Raw genomic sequence first — 12,298 nt, 5'->3', positions numbered from 1 at the left:
TAACGCGTTAAATAACAATTTGTAACACATTGCTGTACTAATCACATTACAGTTACAATGTCATGTAGTTAAGGTGTGATACAGAGGTCCTCCAATTATCTGAATGACAGGCTGATGAAAAGGGGAAAAAAAGATTTAACATATATATATTTAAAAAAACAACAACATTTTCTTCCTGCCCACTTATCCTGCCAGTAGCTGATTTCAGTGTACTACTTAAGAAGAGTGGTGATATGGATATTACTGTTTTCAACAGCACGGTGGTAAACTGGAAACTGTATCCAGGTCAGAAAAAACTGCTTGGATCCAAAAACTTGGATGTCACCACAACATCCAAGTTTTGGCAAAAGTAACGTAACATGTAGCGTTAAAAACTACTTATTAAGTAGAGTAATTTATTGCTTACTCAAGTAATGAGTAATGCATAATATCGTGGCTTGTGTGATGACCTCAACACTCAATATGCCTTTAAGACAGGTTTTTGTTGTTTTTTTTTAAATTTCGTGATATACTCTGATAATTTGGGTTACCCTGTATTAAGAGACAATATTGTAAAGTTTCAGTATGAAAATCAGACTCAAGCTTTTTGGTGCCTAATAATTCCAACCACACAGTAACATATTCATTACTAACACAGCATTGTTCATTTTTGGTGTATTCTTCCTGCTTTGCAGTGACATTTGTTTCTGCTGATTGTGCACTCACTGACTGACCCTCAGCATGTACATTAATTAAAGAAGACATTAACCCTTACTCAGCTGCGTTTACGAGCCTAACAGTACATCTATACCTATTGCTGAAATGCAACTAAAAATCCATCTTCCTCTTTCCCAAAGGTTGTTTTAAAATTGATATATGTTGTGTTTACAAAATGCAAGTGTTGAAATTAGTTAACCTTTTCAAGAAGTTCCCATTCGTCATAATACAGGAAAACACCTTACAGGAGAAACCCAGTTCAACAAAATAAATGGCAGCTCACCGATGAAAACTGCTTCAGATTGACAATTAAAATAGCAGCAACAGGTAGAAAGATGCATGGCAGGTTGACCTGAGCCCTTTACTATGAATTGGGCTTTGAGAAGTCTTACTGGCGTACTTGTTAACTTATGCCTATGCAGATCTAATCTGCTTTGGAGCAGATTATGTTAGCGATTAGAGATCGGCAGATATGAAATCACTTCCTACTGACCAGTCGGTTCTTTGGAAAATTGCATCTACATTCCTGGAAGATCCATGGGACCTCTATAGGATGGTAAGACAGTAAAAGGGGAGAGAGTGAGAGTCTTTAAATTGTTTGCCTTTTCATGATGATAATCTGTAGTAATTATAGAATTTTTGATGCAAGTTTATTCTTTGATTATTCTTTGAAGCTTTTACAATTTTATTGTGTACAGTATCCTAAACCGTTTATATTTTTCTCTCAGATCTTTAAACACCACCAGGGCTGCAGCTGAAAGAGTGAAAGCTAAAACTGTCCAGTGCAAATCTAAACATTAATTTAACGGAATAACGTAACACATCAGATTCTCTTGTTTCTCTGTTACGACAGAGTTGTAATATTTTATAAGTATGTAAACTCACACAGTCAGCACTTTTGCTGGCTTTGCTTCCTGACTTCAAATAGGCTAAACTTTAGTAATATACAAGATCTTGTCCAGTGTGCATACCCATTTTAATTCTATACTGCTGTACATTTCCTAAAACACACTCTCACACTGCAGATTTGTCCAGAGAAGCTGTGTTATTTTTATCTTTTAATTTGTGCTTAATTGGTCGCACTTTAGTAAAACTATACTTTTATGTTCCCTTTTAAAACCAGTCACTGCGCTGACAGTAAACTCCTTGTTCGTGATTGGTCACTTGCTGCTGACACCACCCTTTTCATGTGAACATGATTTTAGCTAGACGGTGAAACTCTGGATTAATGTATTGAGGCGATATCTACCTTCGTGTGACTGTTTAGCCTGATTGCCAGTGTTAGGGTAAGTGAAGGCAGGAAATATATCCTGGGTATGTTGACCTTACTTCATACAGAATCTGGTGCTATTGTTGTCTTGGCTCTTAGTGTAGACTGTTTTCCTCAGCCTGGAGCCAATCATCTGAAAGCCACGAAATGCCCAACTAGGGACACAAATAGCCTGGTCAGGTACCTCTACATCTCAGCAAACACACTCATTTATACCTACGACACGTCATGCAGATATTTTTAATAACTGGAAAGAAACTGACCAGACAAACACACAAAATCAAAACAGTCTTAGCAACCAAGGTGGCAAACTCAAAACAGTTAGCCTAACTAGAGTAACCCTCCAAAAGCTACCTGGTAGTTTTTTCTTCTTTTTTTTTTAACCGTTATTTGTGTTGAAAGTGAATGCAGTCCACTTTCAACACATGTGAAGTCCAATTTTGCTTTTTGCAAAATCCCTATTTCCTCAAACTAGCTAGCTTGCTAACTATTGACAAAATACAACCTCACTTAGCTTAATATAGTAAATGTTTGTGTTCATGGGTGGATGACTGAATTGTAAGAAAAGGGAGAAAAGATTATTGGAATGTTTCCAAAACTGACTCTGGGCACAAGATGTTCCAAAGTAACACGTGACTGTAATTACGTTACATTTTTCAATAATGCTGTAATCCAATGAGTTACTGCACTAAATTCAGCAATCACATTACAGTCAAGATTAGGTTGTTACATGTGTTGCAAAAGTTCTTCTGTTTTCTGCACACCGGATGGATAGAAAGACGAATCAGCTGATTCCTCTGTGGGTAGGCGGACAATGGGTGGAGCGGTCTACAAGTTTCGAGGAGAGGAGACATGAACATTACTGTTATTCGTACTGCACTAAAGGACAAGAGCGCAAACTGCATTAAGGACAGAAACAGCTGCATGGTTTTGCTAACACAACAGCAACTCTTTGGAGGTATCTGCACAGACAGCATGCTAAGCTAGCAATGAATGTAGCATGACGCTAGCAATGAATGCAGAGTGATGTTAAAGCTGAGTGTATGCTGACCCCAGCCCAGCTGCCAGAGCTTGACTGTAATGAATAATCAAACTTGTAGTCTCCATTTCTACTTGCACCTATTTCTGCAGTAGAGACACTGTTGCTCTGAAGTCTCTTTTTGCTGATTTTCAGTTTTGCTTTGTTTAAGTGTGTAAGTAATAGGTGACTTCTTTCAGTAGGAATACCTCTTTCCTGAGTTATGAAGTGCTTAAATTCACACAAATATGTAAAAAAACAAACAAACAAAAAACCCCACAAGCAAACAGAAAAGACAGTGGTGTGGCCATCTGCATGAGATGACCGCTACATGATAGAGTTGATATTGGTGTCTGCATGTGTATGTCCCTGTGTTTGCGTGTGTGTGTGTGCATGTGTAATGTTCTGTTTTTAACATTGGCAGTGAGTGCTTTGCACCTGTGGCTGCTGGCAGGCCATCCGGTGTGTTGCAGCTCCGGAGGGACCTTGAAGCCCGTCGCAGTGGGAGAGAGGAGTCTGTCCTGCTAACCGTAATTAGCACAGGCCTGTTGATTCACTGATAATGAGAGGGAGTTCATTAGCGCTACACTAATTGCTGCCTACTTCACCACTGCCGCCACCACCGCAGCCATGCCAGCCCCCCCAAACCCCTTGCACTCAAAAAAGTTTACCCGTCTATCACATTAGTAATGAGAGAAAAAAAAAGGAAAAAACGTCAAAATCTGTAACTTTTTCAGGACATTGAAGTGGAAGCAGATGGAATACGGCCTTGAATTGGTTTTGACTTATTTTTGTACATATGTGGTGAAGTAGAGCAAAACCTAGTTAGAGGTTTTTTTGGTTATGAAATTTCACTGCGATAAGCATTCGCAGTGTTCTCCGGAGGCACAGATGCACGTAGGTAGGACGGTTCTGTCCAAGGACACGATGGCGGTTCAGAAGCTAATTGTCAGAGCAAGCAAACAAGAAAAAGCACAGGTTGCTGACTCAGCTTAAAGACGACCTCAGCTGTACCTGCATTATATAACAACTGTGTCACAGGCATGCTTTAGTCCAGTTTTACTTACAAACTGCAATTACCAGGGACAACTGCACATTTTCAAAGAATTATGTTCACTCTGAATAAATACATCAGAAAATCCAAAGCAATGACCGTAACCACAATAGAAGATGAATGTATCCTTACAACCAACACTAATGTAATTCAGGTAAATAGATCAAGCGGAGCGTCCTTGATAATGTTAGCTAAGATTTAAAATGAATCCCTTTGTTAGTGGATATTTTATATCATGATCATGAGGAAGATTTAAGTCAAACATACATGTGGTACTTTTAAAGCCTGCAAATGAAAAATTAACAGAAAGAAAACAAACACACATAATCAGAACTTGCCACCTATAGCTATTGTCCTTTGCTCCATTTTTGCAGATGTGTACTAATAGCTCCTTGTTCCCTAAATGATGTCACTAAAATACGTTAGCCTAGTACAGTATAACAGAAAGCTTATTTGCAACCTATAACTTTCTAAATTTGCCTTTAGCCACATTAATTTGAATATCTGTAAGTGCCAAAATATATGTAGTACCGTCGTATGATTCCTATCAACCGTAACACTTGAGCTGTTCACAGTAACTGTTGCTGTTAAGACAATTGTTTTGTTCTGTGATCTTTCATTTGCCTGCCATTTGCATCTGATATTGCCGTAAGCCGTCTATGCATGGCCCCAGCTGAGCTGCAAAACATCTGTTTCGTCCCGTAAAGCAGCGTAGTGTATGTAATCAAGCAGTTTTCTGACAAAAGCTGTTGGCACACATTGTAAAACACCAGTCTTAAGGCTGATAAGGCTGTCTGTTTTCCAGATCTGCAGTCACGCTCTGTGATTTTTCAGTCTTATCAGCGGAACCAAACCGAGTCATGAAAAAACACAGGTTAAATTCATTTCATGATCTCATGAACGCACCAATACTGAACTTATCATTTAATTGTTTTTGGTGTTTTTAGACTCAAAGCTTTTGGGTGTACAAAGTGAAGTGAGGGGTCGGGCTGTTCGATATAACGATATATATCGGATGACGATATAAAAACATCTATCGTTTCCTATTATGCTATCGTTTGTTTCGTGGTGTCGTAAAATAAACTGTTTACAGCAATATTTTTTCATTGTTTTGATGGTCGCTGTAGTGGCTATATTAATTTCTTAAAGTTCTCTCTTTCTCTTATATTTAATATAACCACACTACGGACAGACAAGCGCCTGTTTTTACGTGTTGTCGTTAGCAACAGCGACGGTAAAACCATTGCATGGCTCCGCTGTCCGCTTATTTGTTTTCCACGTAAACCTTTCACAATAAAGCTCAAGATCCTGTTGAGACTTTTCAACATAAACTGAATCACGTGAAAGAGTATGCAGAGAGTTTACGGATGATAAGCAAAAAAAGAGCCGTCAGGTGCTAAAAAATAAACCTTAGACTCAAACTTTGAAAGAAAATGGTGGCCAACTTACAACTTATGTCTAAAAATGTATAGTTTGTATAGTTTCTATAAATGTATAGTTAAAACACTCGACTCCAGGTAAAGGACGCCCAGCTGGAAACACTTCATGCAAGTTGAGTTGCCCGAGATTCACAGAATTGACAGAAAATGTTACATTTTTGTGATTTATATCATTGTCAGGACGATAAATGTTATATCGGGATATGAGATTTTGGTCATATCGCACAGCCCTAGTGAGGGGCATTCAGCATTCTGTGATCTTAGTCAGCGCTTTCCTGAAAACTTTCTGGATTTCTGCTAGTTTAAGTTCATACTCACAAAGTCTTCATTTTTTAAATTATGGTCATTAGAATCACGAAGGCAATTTTCTAGATTTGTTAGTGAACCAATGCAGTGTCCTCGGTTTCACAGTCAGATCCACGCTTTGTTCGGCATGTTCAAAACACGAGGATGCCGATGGCAAAATTAAAGCTTTTTAGCAGGACTTCACCAACCACATAATGATGGATAGGTCCATCTTTTATATGTTGGAAGTTAACATGCTAATGTAGCATTACAGGGAGCAGCAGGCCTTATCTATCCCAATTCTAAGGGCTTCATGTGACTGCGCTCTGAATATCCAATCATATTCAAAATGGGTTTTTGTAATTGTAAACTTGGGTGTTTTTGTAAAGATGGATACTCTTCCCTCAAAACTTCTCTCCTAATTGTGAAGCTTTAATCTCTGAAGCCGTCTGCAGCGTACAGTCCCCTGAGAACACTTTGCATTCGACCGCGGGTAATGTCAGAATAGATGGATGTAGCTATGGATGGAGGATGGAGGGATGACTAACCAGTCCGAAAGTGCCATGGCAATATCCGTCAGTGTTGTGTATTTCTACATAACAAGTGTCCATCCACGAGGCAATCTCACCTCGAGAGAGTGATCTGTCTCTCCTCTCCTCTCACTAAGAGGCTGAGGCTTTATCAGTGAGGCCATGATGAATTCTCAGCAGACACCCACTCCGTATGGGCCCTGAGTGAGCATGCATTTAAATGAACCCTCTCTTCCTCTGCCTCGTACTACACAAGAATTTCTAAACTCTATCTTGTCAAGCACTACATCAAACACAATAACAACAACCGTCCTAGCCCACCTTCATCCCCTCCCCTCCATTTTCTACTTCCTTCTTTAAGTCATTTTCTTCTCTGACATTTTTCTTTCTTGGTCCACATCACCAAAGACTCCTTTCATCTGCTTTTCATGATGGACTCATTTACATTTTTTTTTAAAGCACTTTTACGTCATATCCGAGTTTGTTGCTGCTCTCAATCAAACCACAAAGAGTCGGAAGCCATCACTCTTAACCACCTCGTTTCTTGTCTTCTTTTTTCCCCCCTCCCCAGGTTTTGAACCGTAAGGTGAGCGAGGTAGCGTACTGGTGATCAGAGCATCAAAGCTGCCAGTCAGCCCCAAGCCTGGCGCATCATTCTCGAGGTGAATTACAGCACTACGAGAGCCCTTTTGTCCACGGCCACTGCTGTTACAGGCACAGCACGTCAATCGGCAGCCTAATTACTATGAAGACGCCCCGCTCTCACCTGGTGCTGCTTTCAAACACTCAGATTAAAGCAGCGTCGGTTAAGTTTTGGCACGACTTTCCTTTCAGTGGATTACAGTGGAATAGAGACATTAGCAAGATTTTAATTTGGATTATCAGTGTTTGGTAAGTTAGGTGAGATATATCATTATTAAAGGTAATTACAGCATTTTAGATATTCCTTAGCTGCACAGATAATTTGTACTTATTCTGCCTCTTAGCTCAGCGCTGTCAAAGATGCCTTTAAAAAAAACAACATAGGAGGTCAAATAAAACCAGATTATTCCTGAATGTCAGCCTGTTAGTTGTTAACATAAGAAAGCTGGCCAAGAATAATGGGTTTGGCGTTTGTGTTGGTAGGTTCAAGGTCGAGTGTTACGATAACTAACGGTAACAAGCTTGGTTAGCAAGCTGCATCCACAAACTACACAGGTCAAATGCAATAAGATATTTTTAAGCATACTATATTATTTATCAGATGATTCCATTAAAATTTTAATAATAATTACATAATAATAATTCATATTATTTTAATATATTCTTCATTTTACATATTTAGATAGTTCAGAGTGCAACATCTAAGAAATTCTGGTAAATGTATCAGTGTATGGCTCTTGACCCATTGCCAAAGCAAAATGTTTGCTGGTAATACTAAACAATACTTGACTGACTAACACTGAAACTAATGCAAACTAAACTAAACCTAAAAAAGTTCAAACACTCAAAACAAAATTGAAATGAGCGAGCTGACTCTGATAACTGAAAGCAAAAAGTCAAAACGCAGTAATAAAATCAAATTATAAAGTATAAAACTAAAATAACTGTGGAGTGGACGTCAGGAGGGCTGCCTGTTCTCTGCGACCGCGCAGACTTGTCTGTGGAGAATTTGTTGCATATTACACTGCACCCACTGTGCATTGTAGACGACTACAAAGACGTAAAACATAAATGACCTTTCGGCCAAGTTGTCTCCATTTCCACAACATACCAAAACCGTTTTTATACCAGGATGTAAAAAAGCTTTTTAATGGTGTTTAGCTGGCATTTTGATATGGGAGTCTATGGGGATTTGCTCTCTTTCGGGACTAGCCTGTGGTCAAGTGGTCATTCCAGGAAGTGCATCTTTCTCACTTCCTTTTTTTCAGCCCCACAAGCTGCCGCTTGGTTCAAGTGCCCCATGACCAAGCTAATCCACCAGACCAGTCTTTCCACCAAACCACAATGGTCATCCCACTGAGCACTTTGCACTTCGCTCTCACACTGCAGGCCTACTTGTTGTTCCTAGAGTATTTAGAAGTAGAATGGGAGGCAGAGCCTTCAGTTTTCAGGCCCCTCTTCTGTGGAACCAGCTTCCAGTTTGGATTCAGGAGACAGACACTATCTCTACTTTTAAGATTAGGCTTCAAACTTTCCTTTTTGCTAAAGCATATAGTTAGGGCTGGACCAGGTGACCCTGAATCCTCCCTAAGTTATGCTGCAACAGGTGTAGGCTGCTGGGGGACTCCCATGATGCATTGGGTGTTTCTTCTTCACTCACTATGTGTTAACAGACCTCTCTACACTGAATCAAACTTGTTATTAATCTCTGTCTCTCTTCCACAGCATGTCTTTATCCTGTCTTCCTTCTCTCTCCCCAACCAATCACAGCAGATGGCCCCGCCCCTCCCTGAGCCTGGTTCTGCCGGAGGTTTCTTCCTGTTAAAAGGGAGTTTTTCCTTCCCACTGTCGCCAAAGTGCTTGCTCATAGGGGGTCATATGATTGTTGGGTTTTCTCTGTATGTATTATTGTAGGGTCTACCTTACAATATAAAGCACCTTGAGGTGACTGTTGTTGTGATTTGGTGCTGTATAAATAAATTGAATTGAATTGAATTGAATCCCCAGGTAATGCATATTCCTTACAAGGAAGCATTACTTGGGATTTATCTGTTTGGTTACTTGTCAGTAAAAAAAAAGGTAATCTCATTCTTTTGAGCAGTTTTGCAGCAGTCTGACTTTGCAGTTTTGCAAAACATTATAAGTAAATTGTATTGTTACTTTAGCTAAACAAGATTTAAGATATATAAGCCATAAACATCTGTACTGTGTATGTCAAATAATTATCAAAGTTTTCCGAAGAGATGGCAGGTGTTAGTTCAATTTGATTTTATTTATATAGCACCAAATCAAACAATATAAGGTAAAGTCTCTACAATAATACAGAGAAAACCCCAACAAATCAGTTGAACCCCCGTTGAGCAAGCGCTTGGTGACAGTGGGAGGGAAAAACTCCCTTTTAACAGGAAGAAACCTCAGGAAGAACCAGGCTCAGGGAACCAGCACAACCAGTTATGGGTAAGGGGAGGGAGACAGGACAAAAGACTCATTGTTGAAGAGAGACAGAGATTAATAATAACTAAGAGTGGTGTATAAACATGTAGAGTGTGAAAAGAAGTGAGAGAAGAAAGATAACAGAATACCCATTAAATATAGGGAAAAATGGCTGTTACTACTGACTCCTTCCTGCCCACTGATTCAGCATATAAAACTGCTTGTTGGTAGCTCCTACACCGAGCCATGAAAACACAGTAACTTCACACCGCGTTTGGATTTTCCTCAATTAAACCACTGAAGTCATTGTTTCTGACAAAAAAAAAAAAATGAGGAAAGTTCCAGAAAACGTGCAGTAATTATTCATAATCCCAACAATTTGAGTGCAGCTACCTCATTTGGCTCAGTAATTTTGGCTTTTCTGAAAATTTCTTGCATACATTTGCACATTAATGTGGCCTGTTGTATGTGGAGAGGGCTGCGTTTTCCTGTGTGATGTCTCCCACAGTGGTGCGGCCCAGTCGGGAGGCAGGGCCAGCTGAGACACAAAGATTGGTTTTGTTCTCCTTTCGCTGTGGAGCACTTTAACACATTCAGCGTTATTGCCTCTTGTCAGTGGTGTTGTGATGGTAAACAAACACCTTTGCGGGGCGTGTGTATGCAGGTGTGTGTGTGTGTTCTCTTCCACGAGACTCTCTGCGTTGTGCCAAAATCCCCCCCAAAAAACGAATGCACATAAAACCCCTAGCTTTTTGTCATTGCTTCTCTCACTCATTAATTGTTACTTTGCACACACCATTTAATCAAGGCGCCTCGTGCATCTTTGAAATGCAGAGAAAACAGCACGCCAAATCCCTAAACGCCACACACCTATCTGTATCACTCATGCATTTTATTTACCATAAGCTCCATATATTTCTTAATCTCCTTGACTTTGTCACTCCAATCCTCCTCTTGCCACTCAGTCCACATCTTTCATGTTTTCCGCACTATTTCTTTTTTTTTTATGCTGGTGGCGAGATATGGCCACCGGTGTCTGTGGCCGGCTCTGTGTTGTGCTGTGACTGTCTCCCTGAGATTTGCATAAATAAGCTCCCAGTCCCAGCATGCCCACGCTGTTGCCCAGGTGCAAGGACATTTGCATATAGAGCTGTGATAGGGCTCCCCTGGGTCCCCTCGGCAACTGCTGAGCGGGTAGGGGGCCGGCAGCACCACAAATGAGTTCTGAATTGGAACCTCACCGCTGCCCTCCATTTTATGTGTGTGGAGGCACGGAGCACAGCAGAGAATGACCGGAGAGAGGGAGGGAAAGAAAAGGAAGAGATAAAAAAAGGGAGTGAGAAAAAGATAGACGCAGGGAGATGGGTAGCATATGGCAGACGGCAACAACAGCAGCAACACAGGCTGCGAATAACCTGTATTTGATCTGTAACTTGGTTTCTTGCTGAATTTTCACACCAGGGTGAATGAATCAGTTGTTTATGCACATCATATAATGAATCCCATAATGACTATCAACAGCTCTCCTGATATATTACCCCATATTATGTCAGACGCCAAGGAAAGCTACATCAGCTGCGATACTTCTCGACTTTCTCTGATTCCCATCATGCTTTCCCATTACCACGGAGTCTCAGTGGCCTTTTGAATCAGCAGAATAGGGTTTGGGAAGCAGGGAGCCGAGCCCAGACCTGATTAGTCACATGCCACTCCTCTGACAGCGCTCTCTCCATCTGAGCACCATCGAGCCGTCTCTCCTTGAAGAGAGGAGTTCTGATGGGACGACAGCCAAAGGAGTCCTACGGGATCTGCAAGGAGATCCTGCAAAGAACATATGCAAAGAATCATAGAAAAGCACAAATATTATACAAACAAAATCAAAGTATTTCATTCTATAGCTCCGTAGTAAGCACCTCAAATCTTTCTTTCTTTCTTGTCATTGGGCTGGTTGAGAACAGACACATTGAACTTTGGTTCGATGTGTCTGTTCTCAATGTATAGCAGCTGTTCTGTATACTTTGTAATGAATAGGTTACAGTCACAATGGGAATGACCAGGCAGAAGCAGAAAAACAACCCCTCGCAAATTACGTTCACGCTCTAAAAAGGCTATTGCACCTGGTCATCACTTATGAGATGAAAGAAATATCAGCGCAAAAATCAGCACATAGTACAACGTCTACCGTGGCGAAGACATTCTGACCCCAATTACCAGAGGACGTCTGTCTAAACAAGCGAGTGAGAACTCAAGGCCAAACAATGAGGTGGTCTTCTTGTCAGAGATGCTCAGGGGTCAGTGCAAACTCTCATTAACAGTTTCTTTATTCTGGGCTGTGAATGTTTTACATTTAAAACACTGGTGCAAAGAAATGAAGGTGACCCGTCCAACCTAATTGTAGCTGGGGTCGCGTACGCAGTAAAATGTTATAACATAAAGAGACGACACACAATAAATCACCCTCACTGGGAAGAAAAAGAAGCAAGCTGTGTTTGCTTGAGCCAAAAAAAAAAGTTTGCATTTATTTCAGTCCAGCAGCCTGCATAACTAACCTTGGTGCTTTAATTATATAATTAACACCTCTGTGACATCACGAACAAAAGCTGAAGGTTATAGGCATCCTAAATGCAGATTTTATTGGACTGTCCAAAGTTCAGATGTTGAGGAGGCAAGGATGCAATCATAGAGTCTAGAAAGCAAGACTACAGAGATTTTACTTAATTATTTAAAATATAACTGAAGTATTCTTGTATGTAACAAGTGCAAGAGCACCTGATTCTGTCTTTACAGTAAACTGTACAGTTAGAACTGCAGCACTCTAATGTGGTCCAAAGTGAGTTTTTGCAATTGATTCCACAGCAGCAGTAAATTTACACAGCAAATTAAGTGAAACCAAAGATAATAATGCAGACATTTGTGTAACGTCATGGCTGA

At 40.3% G+C, this 12,298-nt stretch overlaps 1 long non-coding RNA gene across 1 annotated transcript; it reads left to right on the top strand.

Annotated features, from left to right (window-relative positions):
* Nucleotides 1-1,919: 1,919 nt before the first annotated feature.
* On the top strand, nucleotides 1,920-7,181 carry LOC120433310. The gene is made up of 3 exons (XR_005608484.1): nucleotides 1,920-1,982; nucleotides 2,085-2,146; nucleotides 6,864-7,181. It is a non-coding gene; the product is annotated as an uncharacterized LOC120433310 (long non-coding RNA).
* The last annotated feature ends 5,117 nt before the right edge of the window (nucleotides 7,182-12,298 follow it).

This window comes from Oreochromis aureus, linkage group 15 (assembly GCF_013358895.1).
Source record: "Oreochromis aureus strain Israel breed Guangdong linkage group 15, ZZ_aureus, whole genome shotgun sequence".
Lineage (NCBI taxonomy): Eukaryota > Metazoa > Chordata > Actinopteri > Cichliformes > Cichlidae > Oreochromis > Oreochromis aureus.
Note: the sequence above shows the minus strand (reverse complement) of the source record. Positions and strands in the feature narration are given on the sequence as shown.